Raw genomic sequence first — 14,827 nt, 5'->3', positions numbered from 1 at the left:
AAAAGAGAGATACACACACACGGTAAGAAAATGGCTAACCCTAACCCTGTCTCCACTGTAAGAGATTCTTATGTCACCAGCAGTGTCCATTCTGAGTGAAAACATGCAAAGAGCATGCGATGCTATGACTTCACAGAAGCTTTTCGTTTTGCCTTATTTGACATGAGAAATGACTATTCCTCATAAGTAGATATGTATCCCATCCTGAAAACACATATAAATTCATGGTGTTTGAAGTACAGTATTTTTAACTGCAAACGCTCCTGCACACATGTGAATCAGTTGGCACATTAAATAAATAAGTAGTCAATAATACATTTTTAACTTTCAGAAACCACATTTGCATTTTTATAACTAAGAATAAAACACTCAGTAGAGAAGCAGATTTTTTTTGGTCTTAAAGCAATTCATTTGTTCTCACACACTTATAAAGTCTCAAGAATTGCTGAAAATAGAGGAGGTAAATCTGTGTATGATATCAAAGCATGAGTTAGAATAAATTCTCTTTCATTTGCCTCACTGTATGTGATTTGGGTCACAGAGATTTTACCTTCCTGGCATACAAGCTGCCACTGTACTGATGCATAGGACCATGGTCAGTTAAAATGGTAACACATAGTACAACCTAGAAATGCAATAATGCAATAAATCTTGTAGAACATACAAAAGCAAAGCTTTTTACTATATTAATAGTTGGAAAAACTATTCCTGCTTCCAAGACAAAACAGAAATATAAGCTGGCTGCTTTTTATTTATTCTTTCTTTCTTTTTCAGGGCTGAAGGCCAAACTCAGAATCTTGCACATGCTAAGCAAATACTCTTCTGCTAAGTTAAGTCTCCAACCCCTGTAAATGTCTAACACTCCTTTTCTTTCAATTATTATTGTTGTTGTTATTTTCAGTTGTGGGGCTTGAACTCAGGGCCTAGGCTCTGTCTCGGTACTTCTTTGTGTACAAGGCTAGCACTCTACCACTTGAGGAACAGCGCCACTTCCGGTTTTCTGGTGCTTAATTGGAAATGAGAGTCTCACTATCCTGGTTTCGAACAGCGATCCTAGCATCATAGCCCCCAGACTAAATAGGATTACAGGCATCAGCCACTGGCTCCCAGCTTGTTTCTTTCTTTCTTTCTTCCTTTCTTTCTTTTTAATTTGGATATATATTAAAGAGAGAGAGAAATATAGATAAAGATATAGATAGATAGATATAACTTTAAATTTGGGAGTTTTAAAAATCTTTTTTATTTGGATATATATTTATAAATGAATTATGGAATTTCAAAAATCAGTTTTCTTTTCACTAATAACATTCTCCTAGTATTAGCTTGCAATTGTGGGCATCACGTGTTCCATGTATAAAGTGATAGGTTGCCATATACCAGATAGAGGATGCTTTCCAGAGATGAAAGTCAGTAAATCTCTAATTGTCACATCAAAGCTGATATTCTCAGGAAAGGAAAGTGGGTCCAAACACTGTTTCTTAGATTAGACAAATTTTAGTAGTTTAATGTGGCTACCCAGGCATGCAAAATTACTGAATGTCTCCATGGTCATTGTCCCTCACTCTCTTCTCCTATTGTCTTGGACCTCTCCTACCATCACCAATGCTTACTCATGAGCAGGGAGGACTTCCACGCTGTTACCAATTTATCCTTTATGTACTGGGTTTTCAGTAACAGGCAGCAAAGCAAAGTGCTTACATTCTTCAAATGCCTTCTTCAGCTGCTTCCTAGCACATGGTTGTCTCTTAAATCTATCTTTCTAGCTCAGTATTCTCAACAAATACTGTGTGGATCCCCTTTTCCTTCACCTTTAATGGTTGAAATGTCTCAAACATCAGTTAAAAGATATCATAATTCCAACCATCCTCTTGCCCTAATGATCTAATCAAATTTGGTAGCTTTCAAGACAGGGTAGAAAACATAATTGTATCTGTAGGCAATGAATATCCACATAACTCCAGTCTTACTACCCAACTACCTATAACATGCCTTTATCTTAGTGCTTATTATTCATGTAACACTTTACCTATCCAAAAGAATATTTTGTTTCCAACTATTGTCTTGCTTCCATACCTTTCAAACTAGGTAATAGAAAATTGCATCCTAAAATAATCCAAAAATTGTGGATCATCACTAATTCATATCTTAAACTGAAATATTATTCTATAATTATGAAATCATATATTTATTTTCATACTATAGATACAGAATTGTATCAATGCAATTACATATTACACTAATCTGTGAACACATAATCTTTTATTTCTCTTTAATTCAGTTATTTGTTTTCAATAATGTAATAAGCACTCGTAAGCTTATTCAATATGTTAACAGCACTGAATGTACAGTTTATATATTTGTTTACCATGTCCTTCTATTACTAGGCCACATAGTAACTTCATGCACTATTGCTGTAGTTTTATATATTTTTTCTCACCTGAAAGTATAATTTATTAGCTTCTTAAAACATTTTATGACCAGGCATGAGGGGCTCATGTATAACCTTTTCTCCTCAGAATATTGCGATCTATAAGACTGTGGTTCAAATCTATAGTAGGTAGGAAAGTCTGAGAGATTCTATTTCAAATCAGCCAGCAAAATGTTGGACCTGAGGTACGATTGAAGTGGTAGAGTACCAGCCATGAGCATGAAAGCCAAAATTGAGTGAAAAGCGGTGAGTTTAAGACCTGGTAGCAGCATGGGGAAAAACAACAACAAGAATGTTTTCACATTTATTTATTACTCATATTATTGTTATATATGTGTAAATTGTCCAAAAAGCCACATTTGAAGGATGGAATCTTGGAGTTTTTATTAGAGCATTAGCAGTTTGCAGGCAGCCAGTTGTTACAAAGGCCCACAGCTCACAAATACCCTTAACACTATCAGGAAACAGACCAGAGAGGGAAGAAAGAACAAAAACCATACCAACAAGCCAATTCAGCTCCAATGTAGGGCTGACTTGGGACACCACGGTGACGGAGATGAGCAAGGAGAGAGGACACAGGACATGAACATGGAGACATACGACATGGCGTAATGGCACCTGAGCTGGCCTGACCCTAAATAAGGTCAGGTCAGGAGGCCAGGTCACAGGAAGCTCCCAGACGCAGGTACTTGACTGACAGGTTTAGTTACCTATAGGCCATGTGCCCACCACTGTCTCTTAGGATTCAGGAATACCCATCACCAGTGATGGGACTTCTTTTTCTCTAGGAATCCAGACACACCATCAAGACAAGATGCCAGATAGCACGTGGCCAATGATGGCACTGGCCAGATCGGTCCTCCATATTACATTATAGTGTTGAAATACTGCTGCATATTAATTATACCATTGTGTGAATATTTCAAAGTTGATGTATCCATCAGTATCAATGAGTTTGAAGATTGTTTGCATACTTTTGGACATTGTAAATGATGCATCTGTGAAAAATCCTGACCATGTATGTGGAAGATCTCTGTCAGGTAATAGCAGATGGCCCTGGTTCTCAGGGATTCCTTTTGCTAGTTGCCATTGTGATGGTACTAAAGGTTTGTATCTGAAGCCTTCACTGGAAGACTGCTCTTGAGCAAATGGTTCAGATACATACTGAGTTCCTCACAGTGGTGAACCCTTTCCACCTCAAGAGTCTAGCTCTGTTACCTAGCCTCAAGCCAAAAACTGGAGAAGGCTCACCTAAAAACATATCCTTGTTCAGTATTGCGACTTTTCCCATTTCCCAACTACATGTAGGTCCACAGCCTGAAAATCACTATCAATTATATCTCTCATGTGCTTAACTTCTACATGATTTTCCCCAAGACAAATACACCTAGACAAGTCAAACTGACAAGGCATAGTGCCTTCACTTGGAGCGGGCTCTTAAAATATAAAGCTCCAAGAACTTAATCAGGGTAGAGTTGAAATCTATTTTCGAATTGTTCAGTTATAAACATAATATTTGAGAATCAATTACTCATGGACATGATGTCCTAACAACAGCCCCAATATTGTAACTTTATGACTTAAAGAAAGCATCCCTTTTCCTGTTCATGCTGTAGTCTTAATAATTCAGAGAAAATATCTTCAGTTCTTTTATTTTATAGGCCATGACTAAAAAATACCTCTGAAAATGTAACTTTAGGTTTCTAAAATGAAAAAATTTTCATTTTAAATTTCCAAGCTTCATTACATAATAAAAGGTCATAAAAATAGAAACAAACAGCTAACTGCTCAATTAGAGACAAAAATGGAAAAATTCAAAGCAGATTATCTTTATAGTGCCTGAATTCCCTTAGGAATGGAATATGAAAGAAAACAGAATTAAAAATCAGATTGTGAAGAGTTTAGAGTAAATTCATTTTACCTTTAATACAACATGTATATCCTAGAAGTTGTATGAAAATTATTTTCTCTAATCTAGCAAGTGTGATTGTTTCCATTCAAAGAATTTATGCTTTTCTTTTTTTTCAAATTTTTATTATCAAACTGATGTACAGAAAGGTTACAGTTTCATACGTTAGGCATTGGATATATTTCTTGTAATGCTTGTTACTTCACCCTCAAAACCCCACTCTCCTCCCCCTTTCTCTTTCCCCCCATAAGGTGTGCAGTTCACTTACACCAAACAGTTTTGCAAGTATGCTTTTGTAGTTGTTTCTCTTTTTTTACCCTGTGTCTCTCGATTTTGGTATTCCCTTTCAATTTCCTAGTTCTAATACCAGTATACACGGTATCCAATATACTCAGATAAGATTACAGAGATAGGGTAGTTACAACCACATGAAGGTGATACAAGCACATCATCAATAATAGAAGCTATAGATACACATGGGACGTTGAAAATAGTTACACCTGTGATATAACAATCGTTTCCATAACACGGTGTTCATTTCACTTAGCATCATCTTATGTGATCATAAGGGTATAGCTATTGGGCTCTTGTGATCCTCTGCTGTGACTTGCCTAAACCTGTACTAATTATTCCCAATAAGGGAGACCATAGAGTCCATGTTTCTTTGGGTCTGGCTCACTTCACTTAGTATAATTTTTTCCAAGTCCTTCCATTTCCTTACAAATGGGGCAATGTCATTCTACCTGATAGAGGCATAAAATTCCATTGTGTATATGTACAACATTTTCCTGATCCATTCGTCTACTGAGGGGCATCTGGGTTGGTTCCAGATTCTAGCTATGACAAATTGTGCTGCAATGAACATTGTTGTGCTGGTGGCTTTACTGCGATTTTGTTTGTGATCTTGTGGATATATACCCAAAAGTGGGGCTGCTGGGTCATAGGGGAGTTCTATATTTAGCCTTCTGAGGAATCTCCATACTGCTTTGCCAGAGTGACTGAACCAGTTTACATTCCCACCAACAATGAAGTAGGGTTCCCTTTTGGCCACATCCCCTTCAACAATTGTTATTGTTAGTTTTCTTGATATGGGACATACTTACTGGGGTGAAATGGAATCTCAATGCTGTTTTGATTTGCATTTCTTTTATGGCCAGTGATGTAGAGCACTTTTTCATATGTCTCTTGGCCATTCTCATTTCCTCATCAGAGAAGTTTCTTTGTAAGTCTTTAGCCCACTTGATGAGGGGACTATTGGTTCTTTGCGGTTTTGTTTTGGAAGAAGGTAATTTTTTTAGTTCTGCATATATTGTAGAGATGAGGCCTTTGTCTGTTGAATGTCCGGTAAAGATCTTCTCCCAGTCTCTGGGCTTTCTGTTTATCTTGCTAGCTATGACCTTTGCCCTGCAGAAGCTCTGCAGTTTGATGCAGTCCCATTTGTCCAACCTTTCTTTGATTTGTAGCCTTTCTGGGTCTTTGTTAAGGAAGTTCTGTCCTCTGCCAAGGAGCCCAAGTGTTTCTCCTACTCCTTCCTTTAGTGTTTTCAGGGTGTCTGTTTTGATTTCGAGGTCTTTAATCCATTTGGAATTTATTTTGTTGCAGGGTGATATATAAGGATCTAGTTTTAGTTTGTTGCATGTGTTGAACCAGTTTTGCCAGCACCGTTTGTTAAAGAGGCTATCTTTCTTCCAAACTATTGTTTTAGCTCCTTTATCAAAGATTAAGTAGGCATAGTTCTGTGGGTTCATTTCCAGGTCTTCAATTCTGTTCCATTAGTCTTCAGGCCTGTTCCGGTTCCAATTCCAAGCTGTTTTTATTACTATAGCTTTATAATACAGTTTGAAGGTGGGTCTTGTAATTCCTCCAGCACTGTTCTTTCTGTTTAGGAATTTTTTTGCTATTCTAGGTCTTTTATAGTTCCATATGAATTTCTGGATTGCTTCGTCTATTTCATTAAAAAATGGTGTTGGGATATTAATGGGTATTGCATTGAATTTGTAGATAGCCTTTGGCAATATTGCCATTTTGATTATATTAATCCTCCCAATCCAGGAGCATGGAAGGTTTTTCCATTTCCTTAGTTGTGAATTAATTTCATTTTTCAAGCTTTTAAAGTTCTGATCAAAGAGGTCTTTCACTTCTTTGGTTAAGGTTATTCCCAGGTATTTTATGTTTTGGGGGGCTATTGCAAAAGGAGTTGCTTTCCTGATTTCAGCCTCGGTCTTCGGATCGTTAGCATAGAGAAAGGGCATTGATTTTTGAGGGTTTATTTTATATCCTGCAACTTTGCCAAAGTTTTGGATCAACTCTAGTAGCTTGGGGGTAGAGTCTACGGGATTCTTCAGGTATAGGATCATGTCATCTGCAAAGAGAGAAAGTTTAACTTTATCTTTTCCTATTTGGATCCCCTTTATATTTTCTTCTTGCCTAATTGCTCTGGCTAGGAATTCCAGTACTTTGTTGAAGAGCAGGGGAGACAGTGGACATCCCTGCCTTGTTCCTGATTTTAAAGGGAATGGCTTTAGTTTTTCACCATTTAGAGTTATGCTTGCTGTTGGTTTGTCATAAACTGCCTTGATTATATTCAAGAATGTTCCCTGGAATCCCAGTTTTTTCAGGGCTTTTAGCATAAATTGGTGCTAGATTTTATCAAACGCTTTTTCCACATCCAGAGATAAAACCATGTGGTTCTTTACCTTGCTCCAGTTGATGTGGTGGATTACATTAATTGACTTGCATATTTTAAACCAACTTTGCATCCCTGGGATGAATCCAGTTTGATCGTGGTGGATGATTTTTTTCATGACCTGTTGAAGTCGATTGGCCAGAATTTTGTTAAGAACTTTTGTGTCTATGTTCATCAGGGAAATAGGTCTATATTCCTCTTTCCATGATGAGTCCCTGCCTGGTTTGGGGATGAGGGTTATACTGGCTTCATAGAATGTGTCTGGTAGTGAACGTTCTCTTTCAATTTCATTGAAGAGTTTGAGAAATATTGGTGTGAGTTCTGTTTTGAAGGCCTTGTAGAATTCTGCAGTGAATCCCCCTGGACTTGGGCTTTTCTTGGATGGGAGATCATTCATTGCCGTTTCTATTTCAATACTGGATATGGGTCTGTTTAGAAGGTTTAAATCTTCCTGGTTGACTTTGGGGATATGAATTTTTTCTAGGAAATCATCCATTTCTTCCAAGTTCTGGAATTAGTTGGCATAAAGTTTTGCAAAATAGTCCCTTATTATTTTCTGAATTTCGGTTATTTCTGTGGTGATATTACCTGTTTCATCTCTTATCTTGTTTATTTGAGTGTACTGCCTTTGTTTTTTGGTCAGGTTTACCAGGGGTCTGTCTATCTTGTTGATTTTTTCACAGAACCAACTCTTTGTTTTCTTGATTCTTTCGATGGTTTTTTTCATCTCTAATTGATATAATTCTGATTTGATTTTAATTATTTGCTTCCATCTATTGACTTGGGGTTTGGCTTGTTGTTCTATTTCAAGGAAATTAAGGTGCTTCCTTAAATTATTGAGTTTCTGTTTCTCCAGTTTGTTGGTGTATGCACTCAGAGATATAAATTTTCCTCTGAGTACTGCCTTTGCTGTGTCCCAAATGAACTGGTACTTTGTGTCCTCATCTTGGTTGAATTCCATAAACATTTGTGTTTCTGTTCTAATTTCTTCAATGACCCACTGATGGTTCAGCAGTGTGTTGTTTAGTCTCCACGAATTGTAGGATTTTCTGTTGTGGCTGTTTGAGTTGAGCTCTAATTTTATTCCAGTGTGGTCTGAGAGAATGCAGGGAATAGTTTTGATACTTCTGAATTTGTACAGATTTTCTTTGTTCCCTAAGATGTGATCTATTTTGGAGAATGTTCCATGTGCTGCAGAGAAGAATGTGTATTCTGTTGTTGCTGGGTGGAATATTCTGTAGATGTCAGTTAAGTCTAGTTGGTCTATGCAATTATTTAGTTCTGTGGATTCTTTGTTCAGTTTTTGGCGTATTGATCTGTCCAGAGTTGATAGTGGAGTGTTAAAGTCCCCAACTATCAATGTGTTTGGGTCTATGAGTGATTTTAGAGTCAGTAGTGTTTGTTTGATGAAGTTGGGTGGTCCTTGCATTTGGTGTGTAGATATTTAGAATGGTTATATCTTCCTGTAGGAGAGATTCCTTTACTAGGATGTAGTAACCTTCTTTGTTTCTTCTTACCTTTTTTAATTTGAAGTCAATCTTGTCTGATACTAGGATTGCAACTCCAGCCTGCTTATGGGGGCCATTTGCTTGATAGATTTGATTCCAGCCAGGAGTCAAAGGAACCTGGAGGTCTTGGCAGTAAGTCAGTAGGGAAAGTTAGAGGTAGTAAAGAGAATAGAGTAAAATGTATTGGGGTGGGGCTTGATGATTTGGTTTAGTTTCAGTGATGTGGAAATGTGGAAAAGAGTAGAATCAGTAGAAAGAACAAGGTTAAAATGATAGACAATGGAGAGTTAGCAGAAAGAATGGAGGTGTTATTCATAGGAAAGTAATTTTTAAAGAAAGAGAATGCAAAGAGAGAAATAAAGAAAAAATACTGGAAGACAGATGCACAAAACAGAGAAAAATTATTATTTTTTATTTATTTATTAATTGAACACAAATTTTTTGACAAGGTGTTGTGCAAAAAGGGTACAGTTACATAGTAGGGCAGTTTGTACATTTCTTGTGATATCTTACACCCTGTTTTTCTATCTCTTCTCTAGGTCAGGTAGACATATATACAATATACAATGTATCAAGAACATATACAGTAGCCACATGGCCAAGAAAGTTTGCCTAGGGCTTTAAATGTAATGTTGATATTAGACCATATGTCGACAGTAGTCTTATATGAACGTACATACCTAGCTTTTGAGCTATTGTAATCCACTGAGAGATCAATTTTTAACCTTTATATGTTGAGTAATTGTTTGGTTTTAGTTACATACTGTTGGGTTGCTCCCCCAATCCTGTTGAGAATACTATTTGACAAGCAGTTTTTGGTTTCACAGACTTGGTCTCTACTGTCTCTCCATCTCCCTTTGTTAACAGTCATATATCAGGGAGATCATGCCCCTTTGTTTTCTGTATTCTAGGCTTGTCTCGCTCAACATTATTTGTTCGAGTTCTGACCTTTTCCCTGTGAATAACAATATTTCACCATTCCTAATCGCTATGTACTATTCCATTGTGTATAAGTACCATATTTTTTGGATCCATTCGTCTGTGGAGGAGCATCTGGGTTATTTCCATATTTTGGCGATTGTGAATTGTGCCGCAATAAACATGGAAGTACAAATGTCTTTTTGATATCTTGGGACTTGCTGTTTAGGATAGATGCCTAGGAGTGGTATGGCTGGGTGATAGGGTAGGTCTAGATTGAGCTTTTTGAGAAACCTCCATACTGTTCTCCAAAGTGGTTGTACTAATTTGCACTCCCACCAACAATGGAGAAGGGTTCCTCTTTCCCCACACCCCCTCCAGCATTTGTTGTTGCCTGAGTTCAGAGTATAGGCCATTCTAACTGGAGTGAGGTGATAAATAAAAAGGAAAAAAAAAAAACAGAAAAACGAACACAACAACAACAAAAAACTTGATAAAACAAACAGGTATAAATGGAAAACAAAAGAACCAACGATGTTTCAGAAGTGAAAAACAATTTTTAAAAAAGTTTAAAAAACGTTTGAAAAGAAAAAAAAAATGGAGTCCTCCTTGTTTGGGTGGTATTTCCCCAGTCTCTGGTTTCCTTGTGATGGTCTACAGTCTATTTACCTGATTGGCTGGTTTGACTTGCTTTCAGTTTGCAGGGGGTGGATCTATTCTGAACCTTCTCCCCTGTTGGTGCAATCCTGGGTCTCTGTGGTTCGCACAGCTTGCAGGTAGGCCTTGGGCGTCCTCTGTAGATGGGGACATGAGCAGTCTCAGGAACCGTGGCTCCTCTGTCTTCTGTGGGGCCGCGGCCTTTAACGCCGGCTTTGAATGGGCTGTGTACTCAGCAGGGCGGGTGCCTCTGGCCTGGTTTACCTGGCTGAGAGTTGCTTGACTGAGGGAGGTTTCTCCCTCCTGGGTGGGTTGGCCTCCTTAGCAGAGGTGACTATGGAATTCAGCTATATTTCTGGCTGGGAATTGGGCTTCTTCTGTGATGGGACTGTTTATCTCTGTCAGGAACTGTTTGTGCCCCTGTCTGGTGTTTCCATGCCGCCGGTAGCTGCTTGCTGCTTTCGCTTTAAATTTAGAAATTCCGGCGGCCAGGGTGGGGCACCTCTGGCTAAGCTGTGGCCCAGGACAAGCCTCCCGCCTAGGCAGGGGGCGTTCTCCTGGGCGGAGCTAGCTCTCACTGGTCAGTTCCCTCTTGCCCTTTTCAAGGATGGCTCCTTTGTCCTCGCTTGCCCCAGGCCCGCTTTAGTTCCAATCTGGTCTGACCCTATGCCAGTGGCAAAGATGGCGCTTTGCTCTGTTGGTGGGGGAAGGGCTACCTTCCAGAAGCTGCTCTGTGGGTGCGAGTGAGAATATCTTTCGTGGAGTACTCACGCTTTCTCTGCGATTTCAGCCTCTCTGTGCTCAGCCGCTGTCTGGAGGATTTCTCCCTGGTCAACGCTGTGTGCTTTAGCTGTGCTGCACTCCGCTGTGCTGGGCTCTGTGCCGGCATTGGTGGGAAGCCACCCTGAGGTCAAATCTGTGTTTTCTGATGAGCCAAGTCGATTTTTCCTTCCTGGCCAGAATCCCTGTACTTTTAGAACTTACTCTGGTTGTCTTTGTAGGAGTAAAAGTTTCTATGGGGTAAGAAAACTGCGATGTCAGAGGGAGCTCAGCTAGGGCTCTGCTGCTCCTCTGCCATCTTCCCGGAAGTGGAATTTATGCTTTTCTTACCAACAAACTATATAGAGCTTAAGGTATCTTCTTAAATTAAGGTATATATTCAAGGTAGTGTAAAAACTAATTATAATAAATAATTGGAGAATAAATATTTAATAATTAATTTTAAAATTGTATCTTGGAATAAGTATTCTTGCAGATGGAAAAGGAAATATCCCCATTTCACTTATTGCAATTATGTAATAGAAATTCATTTTTCTAATCAAGTATATGACCGTCTAGTATCTCACCCATTTTCAATTTACCTTTACTTCAAGTACATGAGAAACCAAATAAAGGTATAGTAATATTATACGGCATAGTAATAATTTGATTCCCACAGTTTCATTGTGAATACATAACCAGTACATAGAAAAACTTCAAATTCTATTGGATAGTTTGTTCCTAATGAAATTATTATTGTTATTAGGGAACTAAATTACAGTGCAATGCAGATGTGTTCAGTCAACAAAATACTTATATAGTAATTTTGTTATAAATTTATATCTAGATAAAAATAAAGATTAGAAAAATATTGCTTTCCAGAATGAAGGAATGACAGCCAACACAATGTCCAAACAGTATAGCTCCTTTTAAAAATTATTTACTCATTTATTTATTTTATTATATTTAAGTAGTTGTACAAAATAGTTGACATTTAACAAAGTAGTTTATTAATGCTATGTATCTTGATCGTTGTCACCCTTCTCAATGTTTTTACCAATCTTTCCCAAACCCTCAACTAAAATATGTTAGATTCAAGGGAGAACTCCTATGGTGTAATTCCTTAGGAAGGCAAAGACAAAAATCAAGAAAATAAAAACACCAGCAAAGGGTACTTGAAGGGAGTGGTTAGTGACAAGGGGAAAGGAGTAGATCAAGGAAAAGGAGAGAGGAGAACTATCCAGCCAAGAACTGAGTAGCTCTTTTAGATTTTACAAGGTTGCCTCAAAGTAACAGGGCTTTTCCTGGAGGTGATGTAAGTCTCTGTAAGCACAATGTCAATGGCCTTTGTATTAATGTCTACTGACTGAGTTAGCTTCCCTAGAACACTGTTCTTAAGAGATTATACTGGCTTTCCATCCTTAGGTAGAGTTAATACAAATAACAGGCAGAAATTATCCGAAAAATCATTTAAAAGTTTTTTTAGTATAAATAGCATGTGCTGTGGACTTTAAAAGATAAAGTAGCTGAATCCACATGCTTACAGCTTCAAATAGAATAAAATAAGACCCTTACAACATTAGATTGCACTTACATAGGCAGGGCAGTTTAAGTTGAGGAGATATTTTTAAAAACAATAGTTAATCCGAACTATTTTAATAAACTCAGAAGTAATCCAGCTGTATAGCAGCAGATTGTAGAGAGTTGAGGTTAGCTTCATATATATCTGATAAATTACCTCTTATCACCTATCCTTAACTACTGATATTCTATTAAGCATTTTTATACTAATTGAGGCTCTTAAATTTTTAGTCTCACAGTTTTAATGTCTCAAGTTTCTAATTTGAAAGTGATTTTTTTGTAACTTGAGGCAATTTGCCTGCTGTCATTTCAGAATCTCTAGACAAGTGCTTTGTTGTTTGTTGTCTTTTAAATAATAATGCTTATCCTCCCACTGTTTGACTACATTTTTGCTAGATAGCAGTGAGACAAAAAAGTTTTTCTTTTTCATTATTTAATCTCTAGCATAAGAGTAGGTACATAATAATTGACAAAGATTACAAGGTACTGAAGTAGAAATTTAAGCATAAAGAACATGAGCACTGTATTTTCTATCAGTGAGAAATATCAATAACTGTCTCCATAAGGACTGATGAAGATCTCACAATATGGCTCCAGTTCTTTCTCTCTCTAGACTCATTCTTTTGCATATAGTGACAGTTTTCTTGGTTCATCCATATCATCTATTTTGAGCAATAATTTTGGGAGAACTCAAGAAAAATGGCAGGCTTCTATTTTCTCTAACTTTTCTTCCATTATTCTGATGACTTTTCCAGTGATAGCACATGGAGAGTAGTTGAAGTACTTGTATCTTCCAAGCTGTTTGGCTTGTATCAAAGAAAATCAAGATGATGACCAGACACGGGTGCTACATTGGTGCCCAGACCTAGAAACTGTCTATGTTAACCCAGCAAAAATAATTTCCTGGATAGTCTCCTTGAGTGAATGATTGTGTTCTTCAGAGACTGATATGTTTAATTATTACTTAACACTTAAACAGTTTTGCTTACTACTTAAACAGATATTTGACATAATACCTTGAAAATTTTGTGTCAAATACTTCAGGCAAATGTACCAATATCGACTGTTTTAAAAGTAAGAACTGTGTGTCCAACTGAGTTGAGAAATAAACATTGCAACTACACTGACGCCTGTATTTTCTAACTTACAATCTAATTCTTCTGTTCCATACACTAAAGATAACCACAATGTTACAATATTTAGTGTCTGAGAATTTTAGCATTCTCCTATACAGCTATTTTTTTCTATAAACAAAATTTAGCATTCATTTTCACTTTAAAATGTTTTTATGGTGTTAAGATTCTTCAGTATCCTACATTGGTAGCCTACACTAATACTTTTATGCTCAACATTACATATTTTAAATGTTTACCACAATAAAACACATGGCTCTCATTCAATCACTTTCACTATTTCATTGCATTATAGTGTATAGGTATGCCACAATAGATTAAAAGCTTTTTCATTTATGTAAACATTATGTAATCATTTAGTCCATTTGAACCTTTTTATGATGGTTGTATAGAGGAATTTGTTTTTAAATTTTATGTCCTGCTGTTCTGAGGCAGTGGAGCAACAAAAAGTCCTTACAACAGCAGGAATTTTATTCTTACTTCGTGATTTGTCTCATGTACTCAGCTTATAAATACCAAATGCAATACTATTCATGTTGACATATTCCATACTTCATGCAAAACCTGCAAAGTTCACAGTGTATTCAGTCACCACTAACAACTCTTCAGAAGAATATATGTTTAACTACTGTACAAAGACTTTGTCAATGTACTTCCACTCCTGAAATTTGTTTGCATTATTTGCTCACAAAACAATGTTCATATGCATTTCAGCTTTGACCTGAGATCATTATCCTAGATGTCAATCAGAACACATAAAAGTGTTGAATGGAAGATTGGTCAGCACATTGCACTGACAAAAGGGCTTCATTGAAGCAGTCCTGAAAAACTATGGAAAAAATAGATTTATATTATTATTTAGAATATCTCCAAATGAGGTATACTTTTCCTAAATGGATGCTAATACGTTACTTTTACCAAGTGAATAAGGTGAAAATTTTAAAAAGTAAATTAACTATTTCAATAAGCACCCAAATAGTAAAAAAAAAACAGTGTATTGAAATTTAACTTAACCATACTTGCTATGATGCCTAAATTCTATACTGCAAAAATGAACTTAATACTATCAAAATACTTTTGCTAAAATTTATTTGCACTTTATTTGGTTTATTTTTCATGAAGTTAATGTTTAAGTGTTAGAATGTCAATGTCTATACATTCCCATACTAAATACTTCTAAAAAAGATTACATTTTACTTCTAAAGATAATACTTTAAAGATAATACTGTTTGAAAAGACTAAATGTTT

Source organism: Perognathus longimembris, chromosome 7 (assembly GCF_023159225.1).
Source record: "Perognathus longimembris pacificus isolate PPM17 chromosome 7, ASM2315922v1, whole genome shotgun sequence".
Classification (NCBI taxonomy): Eukaryota; Metazoa; Chordata; class Mammalia; order Rodentia; family Heteromyidae; genus Perognathus; species Perognathus longimembris.
The sequence above is the reverse complement of the archived record's forward strand: the minus strand, read 5'-3'. Positions refer to the sequence as shown.